The sequence below is a fragment of the Chrysochloris asiatica genome, unplaced genomic scaffold, assembly GCF_000296735.1.
Source record: "Chrysochloris asiatica unplaced genomic scaffold, ChrAsi1.0 scaffold00017, whole genome shotgun sequence".
Classification (NCBI taxonomy): Eukaryota; Metazoa; Chordata; class Mammalia; order Afrosoricida; family Chrysochloridae; genus Chrysochloris; species Chrysochloris asiatica.
Window position 1 is genome coordinate 20,133,268 of NW_006408535.1, and position 8,725 is coordinate 20,141,992.

Consider the following 8,725-nt stretch of genomic DNA (forward strand, 5'->3'; position numbering starts at 1 on the left):
AAAGAATCAAAGTTGTAGCATGTATCAGTACTTTATTTGTTTTATGCTCAAATAATATTCTATTATATGGATATACCACATTTTATCTGTTCATTCAAGTGTGGTTCGAATGTCCAATTTCATTCTTCTGACATATGACAATTCCGTTGTCCCAACAACATCTGTTGAAAAGATTATTCGACGCTAGTTGAATGGTTTTGGCTCCCTTGTTGAAAAAAGTTGACCAAAGATATACACGGGTTTATTTCTGGACCCTCATTTCTAGTCCAGTGGTTTTTATGTCTATTCTATTGCCAATACCACACTATTTTGATTATAATTGCTTTGTAGTAAGTTTTGAAATTGAGAACTGTGAGTTCTCCTACTTTATTTTTTCCTCTTAACTGTTTTGGGTGTTCTGGATCCCTGAATTTCATATTTACTCTATATGAGGATAAAGTAAAAAAAAAAAAAGTACTGTTGCTAAGGTTCCAATTTATATATGAACTGGTTTATTCCAAACAAAACATGCTTAAGCATGCCTCTGTGATCTGGGTGGCTCCAAACAAGTTCTCCAAGTAATTGTTGTTGTCAGGTGCCATCGAGTCGGAACCGACTCATAGCGACTCCATGCACAGCAGAATGAAACTCTATGCATAGCAGAGAAACATTGTCTCCAAGTAATACACTTGTCTTAGTCTTGTAAGGGTACCTTCAAAAGAAAAAAAGAATGTAATCTAATCAGTGGCTTCTGAGAGAATCTTCTGGGACAGTTAAATTCAAGGCAGAGAGGTCAGCTCAGAAGATTATGGTGATTAAAAAAATTTTTTATTTGAATCCAAAGGGGGTAATTTGGATAGATTTTCTTGAAGCACACAGGACAATCACAGGGGCTTATTAGGAAGAAATTTTAAGCAAATTGAAAACTGAATCCAGTTTTCACAAAAAAAAGGACACAAAATTTGTGTAGAGGAATTTTTTCCATAATAATGCACCTGCTCATTTTTCTAGGGTAGCAAGGGCTGTTCTACTAGAATTGCTTTAGGAAACTTTACCCCATCCACTAGCACACAACCATCACCACCATCACCCTATATACTCTGGTCTCGTCCCTTAATAATTATTTTTGGTCTTCAAACATAAACCATATTTAAAAGGGACACCATTTGAGTTTTGTGAGTTAATGCGCTGGACTGCAAAGTCAGTTTGATCTGCAAGGTTGGTGATTCAAGCTTATCAGCTGCTCCTCGGAAACTCTATGCAGTGTTGCTATGGGTAGGAATGTACTTGAAAACACTTAACAGCATCAACAACAAAGAAAAGAGTTCAGAATTCTTTAAGAAAGTATTATTGGTATAGAAATACTACCTCCAGAAGTGTGTAGACCTAGATGAAGCTTTTATTGAGAAACAATAGCTTCACATTTTGATGTATTTGTTTAATAAAAGTTTCTCACATAAATTTTTGATTTAATCTCATATTTAATGTTGGGGCATGTCTTACTGGAAAAGTGATTGGAATATAAATTAGGAGCCCAGCATTCTAGAATTGGCTTTTACGCTAATAGCTATATTTTTATGTATGTGACTTCACTTACTTGGACTGAAATTTCTTCAAGTACAAAATGAAAGCGATAACAGGAAAGACCCCAAATTCATTCTGAGTTCATTACATGTTAAATCCAATCCAACCCCACTGCCATTGAGTCTATTCCTATACATAGCTATCCTACATTGAGTTTCTGAGGCTATAAATCTTTATAGGAGCAGAAAGCCTTATCTTGTCCCCAGGGAGTGCCTAGTGGGTTTAAACAGCCATTCTTGTTACTTGCAGCCCAGTGTTTACCCTACAGCACCACCAGGCCTCCTTTAATTCCACAGTGATGGTGGTGGTAGCTGTGTGCTGTGGAGTTGGTTCTGACTCATAGTGACTTTTTACAGGGTTTCCTAGGCTATAAGTCTGTATAGGAACAGAAAACCTCTTCTTTCTCCCACAGAGCAACTGAGAGATTCACACTGCTGGCCTTGAGGTCAGCAACCCAACTTGTAATCCAGTACTCTACCAAGCCCCTTTTGTGTCACAATGCTGTTGTTAAGTGCCTGTTGGGTTAACTTTGACTCATAGCGATCCTATATAGGATTTTCAAGGAGTGGCTTAGTGAGTTTGAACTGCTGAACTTGTGGTTCAAATGGACCTTGAGGATAATTACATAAGTGGACTACAACTGCATATATATAATTTCAACAAGGGAGCCAAACCATTCAACTAGCATAAAATAATCTTTTCAACAAATGTTGTTGGGATAACTGGATATAACAACAATGTTATTATAGAGTTTTTATTGTTACAGGATTTTTGAGGAGTGGTTAGTGAGCTTGAACTGCCAACCGTGCGGTTCAATTGGACTTTGTAGTCTAGTGCCTTAACCACAGCACCAATATTTTAAGTTATAGCTTTTTATGTGCATAATGATTCCAGTCAAGTAAAAATTATTATAAAGAAGTAGAAACAAATAAACTAAAAGTCCATTGGAGCTATTTATTTATGGAGACTTTTTAAAAATGATTTTATAAAAAACAATTTTATAAAACGATTACTATTGCTTTTGTGTGAAAAATACATAGACTATCAGTAACTTTGACATTCTAGTGTGGCACTATAGGGTAAATACTGGACTGTTAACCAAAAGATTGGTGGTTCCAACCTACCCACTGCTCCTGTGAAAGCCCATGCAGGGTTGCTATGAGTCAGAACCTATTCAACAGCACTAAAAAACAAACAACAAATTATCCAGATTAGATATTTAGAGTTTGCATTTCTAAAAATTTTCATGAATTTCATGTCTAGTCAGTCTCAGGTTCAGAAGTGAAAAATTCACTCTGAATTCCCAAAATGTCTCCATCCCGGTCATGCTTCTTAGGTTCAAGGCACCTGGCAACTTTTGTCCTCTGAGTCTTTCTGTTTTCTCTTACTTCAATTACCAAAGCTGCTAATCAGTTTTGTTAATAATTATTGTCTTTAATAGTGTGATACTCAGTGCAGAGAAACTGATGTGGGATCTCTAACTTTTTCCACACAGGACAGAAAATTGCATTTGCACCATAAAGATTTCCTGTGGACATTTTCCAGTTTAAGATTTGAACTTGTACTCTAGAGGTAAAGGTAATTCTATCCCATTTCAGTCATAATCCTTTTTCATTTTTAACTAGATGAAAGACACAGAGCATTTAATTTAATGAGATATATAGCATCTTTCTTTTTACCTACTATGAACAATAAATAAGCTTTACTGTATACAAATGAAACCATTTTGATAGTATATGTCTTAACATAATCAGGTTCTGTTACAGAAAGCTTGAGGGATACTAGATATTTTAATTTACAGTATCATTTGCAACTATATATATATATATATATATATATATATATATATATAATTCAAATTTGTACCTCAGTATAGAGTTCTGCTGTGATGCTGTAGCATAAGCACTGGACCACAAGATTGGTTTGAATTGCAAGGTTGGCAGTCCAAACTCACCAGCTGCTTCTCAGAAACCCTATACAGGGTTTCTATGAGCCAGAACTGACTCCTACAGCATTTAACCAACAACAATAATGGAAACATGTCAAACAGTGCCCAGGAAATATTGTATACAAAATGAAAACATATATGTATGACTCCACATATTCATCTATCAACATGTATAATACCTAATGAGTTTACTACTTGTTATACAACTGAATATTTTGACATGTGCCTCTAATGACCATACCAAAGGAACATCTTATTTTTCTTAATTTCTTTGAAGATAAATGTGCCTTGACATTTCCCAAGCTATCATTACTGCGTGAAAAGGTAGTATTCCACATTGCCTGAAGAAGGTGCTCATAGTTTTGCTTCTCATCCAAGATCCTTATATTTTCTATTTTAAACATTTCTTTCCCTCAATTCCTGACATTTGAATTCATCATTCACGTCTGTGACATGTTTTCATATTATCATTTAATACCGATGTCAGTACCAAACAGTAATAAGGGTGCAAACATCTGTTGTTTACTCTGAAATGATTAGCTTCCATATATAATAATAAAAATTTACCCTATTGCAATGATGTTTTTAAAAAAATTACCTTACAAACATTTTGGACTCTGGTGATACCTTAAAAAAGGCAGTGGGAAAGCAGTGACATGAAGTTTGTATTCTCTCTGCTTAGTTCCAGTAAAATCTAGACTGGATGGGAATAAAATGCATTCCAGATAATATTTGCATTAAAAAAGAGTCCATTAAGGTTGAAGATATGCTGAATGAAATAAGTCAATCACAAAAGAATAAATATTTATGATCTCACTTATATATATTTTTAAATAGAGGCAAATGTATGGAGACTAAAGTTTATTAGTGATTACCAGGTGTGAGAAGGAGAGGGAGAGGGAGAGGGAAAAAGGTGTTTATGGTAATGGAAAAAAAATCACAGGGTAGGATTGCACAACTGATCATTGTAATTGTTATCAATAAGCTGTATGCATTTAAAAACTGAATTGGCCAAAAGTGTGTGATAGGCATATTAACAACAATGCCAAAAACCAGTAGTTGCTAAGAGTGCTTATTTACAACCAAAAACCTCACGAGATTTAGTTCCTTGGTTTGAAAGTTTATGGTCCTGGTTTCATGGGACATGCCACTTAGTTAATTTGTCTAATGTGTTTAGTGCTTCAGTTTGTTACATACTGCCTGAGGTCTTAAAAATGTGCAAGTGGCCATCCAATGACTTTATTGTCCTGAAGCAATAAAGGAAGGTGGATCAGGAATAGGAGGAGGATGTGTAATGTATGACTAATTGCCTCCATAAACATTTGCCTCCTTTACCATGAAACCAGTAGAACTAAATCTTACCAAGTTAGCTTTACTTTTCTGATCAAAGGTGCTATAGAAGAATTCTAATTTAAAAAGATAAACTGCAGAACAGAACTCTAAATTCTGATAGATTCCAGACATTCTGGAGCTATGGAGGTTGAATGAAACTTTGAAAACAATTCCTAAGGTAATCTTAACATCTTAAATAAAAATATCCCCCTAAATCTTAATACAAATTTTGTTTTGAGGTGTCATCAAGTTGATTCCAACTCATAGCAACCCCCTATGGAGCAGAACAAAACACTATGAGTGAGCGTATTGTTATGGCCACTATTAATTGATCACATTGAGGATCTTCTTTTTCATGGACCCCTCCACTTTACCAAGCATGATGCCCTTCTTGAGGGGCTGGTGCCTCCTGATAACATTTCCAAAGTATGTGAGACCAAGTTTGGCAAACCTCATTTCCAAAGAGATTTCCAGCTGTATTTCTTCCAATGTATATTTGTTAGTCCTTCTAACAGTCCATGGTACAGTTAGCATTCTTCACAGAGTATTTGTTCAGCATACAGATTGAATACATAAAAAGGATACAACGCTGATGCATACCTTTCCTGATTTTAAACTACACAGTATCTCTTTGTTCTGTTTGAACAACTACCACTTGACCTATATTAACTTTCGTATGAGCACACTCAAGTATGCTGGAAATCCCATTCTTTGCTATGTTAGCTATAGTTTATTATGATGCACACAGTTTCATGCCTTTGAATAGCTGATGAAACACCTGTAAACACAGATCTAGTATTCTCTACTTTCAGTGAAGATCCATAGAACATCAACAATGATATCCCTCAGTTCATGTCTTCTTCTGAACATGGCTTGAATTTCCAGCAGCTCTCTGTTGATGCAACCACTTTTGAATTATCTTCAGCAGAATTTTACTTGCATTTTATATTAATGCTATTGTATAATTTCTGTATTCTATTGGATCACCTCTCTTTGGCCTAACACATGGTCAATTCTGGAGCATGTTCCGTGTGCACTAGAAAAGAATGTGTATTGTACTGTTGTTGGGTTGAATGCTCTGTACACATCTATGAGGTCAAGTTGGTTGATTGTGCTGTTTAGTTCCTCTGTATCTCTGTCGAGCTTCTTTCTGGTTGCTATAACCCTTTTTGAAAGTGGCATTTTAAAATCTCCCACTATAATTGTAGATTTGTCTATTTCTTTCTTTAATTCTAGTAGGATTTGCTTTATATATCTTGGTGCTCTTTCATTGAGAGTGTAGATATTTATTATAGTTATGTCATCTTGCGCAAATGACCCTTTAATCATGAGATAGTGTCCTTCTTTATCTCTTATGCTGGTTTTTGCCTTAAAGTTTATTTTATCAGAGATTAGTATTGCAATTAGCTTGTTATATTTTTTTCCATCCTTTAACTTTTAGTCTGTTTTTGTCTTTGTGTGTAAGGTGTGTCTCTAGCAGGCAACATATTTGAGGGTCTTGTTTTTTTATCCATTCTGTCACTCGCTGTCTCTTCACTGGTACATTTGATCCATTGACATTCAGTGTAATTATTGATAGGTATGAACTAATTGCTGTCATTATGTTAGCTTTTTTTATGGTGCTGCTCATTCCTTTGTTCTGTGTGCCTTCTTGTGCTGAGTTCGCATTTTTTGTCCTATTTCTTGTCAGTTTCTTCTAAGTTTTAATGTTTTCATGTTCTACTTGAATCTTTATTTTCAAGGTATGTTGTAAAGTATTAACTTTCTTTGACGTTACCCTATAATCTACTAACTTTCCCCTACATTTAAGACAGAGTATTGTATCCTGAAATCTACCTGACCTCCTCACCACCTGGATATCTGTTCCTATATTTTCCCCTTCTTTGATTGACATCCCAGGTCCTCTGAATTCATTGTTATAATTTTGTTCTGTTCTGGACTCTGCTATCTGTAGACTGAATTTCAGGTGGTGTTGCTATGTCTGTCAATCTCTGGTTGTTGTCTGTTCTTGTTGGTTTTCAGTCCAAAGAACTCCCTTTAGGATGTTTTGAAGTGCTGGGTTGGCTTTGACAAAGTCTCTTAGCTTCTCTGTACCCTGGAATGATTTAATTGCAACATCATCTTTGATTGACAGCTTTGCCGAGTAGACAATTCTTGATTGGCAGGTTTTTTCTTTTAGGGTTTCACATATGTTTCCCCATTGCCTTTTTGCCTGCATAGTTTCTGCTGACAAATCAGAACTTAATCTGATTTGCTTGCTTTTGTAAGTAACACTTCTCTTTTTCCTGTCTGCTTTTAGGATTCTTTCCTTGTCTTTGATTTTGGAGAGCTTGACTGTATTATGTCTTGGTGATTTTCTTTTGGGGTCTATCATTCCTGGGCTTTTCTCAGCTTCTTGAATGCTTTTCTTCTCATCCTTTAAGATGTAAGGGAAATTTTCTTTCAGCAGCAACTCAACTATCCCCTCTGTGGACTTCTGTGATTCTTCCTGTTCCAGAATGCTGATAATTCTTAAGTTATTCCTCTTCATTCCAACATGGATCTTAAACTCTCTTAGGTTTTTTAAGTCCTTTTTTCTGCTTGCTCTTCTATCTTAGTAGTAGTGAGAGATTTGTCTTCCAGGTCACCGGTTCAGGTTTCCATCTCTTCAGCTGTACTCCTTTGCTCTTTCAGTGTATTGTCCATTTCTAATATTTTATTATTAATCATCTGGACCTCTTTTTGCAGGCTTTGAATTGTTTTCAGTACTATATCTATCTTGTTTGATTGCTCCGATAGCACTTTTCTGATTTCTTCTTTATTTTCCTCCACCACTTTATGAAGCACTTGGATTTGTCTCCATATCATTCTTCAGAATTCCTTCTCAGGCAGATCCAAAGCCTGCTCTTCTTCTAATGGGAAGTCTATGTTTGCCTCTAGCTCATTTGTCTCAGTTACTCTTTTCTGTTTGTGGACATGTGCTGAGGTCTTTTATTGTTTTTACTTGGACATTTTCAATAGTTCAATGTGTTTTCAAAGAGTAAATGAATGTATGTTGCTGTATTGTTAAACTTACTGAGTGTCTCCTGGTGGATGTGATCTGGAGATAGGCTTCCCCTTTCGTGTCTCTTATTACTCAACTGTGAGCTATCCTAGCAAGTGTAAAGCATAACAGCTGGTATTGGCTCCTGTCTGGATGGTGGGATACTATATGGTATGCTTGTATTTTGGCTATACGGCCACAATTGCTGTCTCTGCTTGAGTAACATAAGGAGAGAAAGCTCCCACCCCAGGGAAAAAAAGTGAGACTAAAAGGACCAAAAATAGAAGTAATATAAAAGTAGAGAAAAAAACTGCACACTAAAACAAAAAACATAAACAAAAACAAAATCATAGCAGACTGTCCAGTAGCCTTTGCTGTGCAGGTCAGTGTGCCTGCACAGTAGAAATCTACAGCAGTGGGTGGGTGTGTCCACTTGCTCAGGACCTCTACTCACCTCCATGGAGGTAGGCAGATAAATATTGAGAAATGAATGGAAGAAAGATTGTTCAGAATTTTTATCTCTGAATGTCAGTTAGGTATTTGTGTACACACAATGTAATTTCTCAAAATTACTGCGTCCTTGTATATAGTAGTTGGTGCTGGCTCTTGCCTTTTATATTGGGGTTTTACAAGGTGCAAATACGGATTGGCTATTTGACCAGACTTGCTGTCTCTTGTTAGGTAAAGCAATAATAAAGGCTGCTGCACAAGTAGGAGAGTCAACTTAAGGGCTAAGTCCCAGAGTCAGATGTCATAAGAAGCAGTCAAATGAGTAGCTTGTGGGACCACTGGAGTTTTCAGGGATTTCCTTTTTGCACCGTGGGAAAATTGTAACTGTGGCTGCAACGCTGGACCCTTTT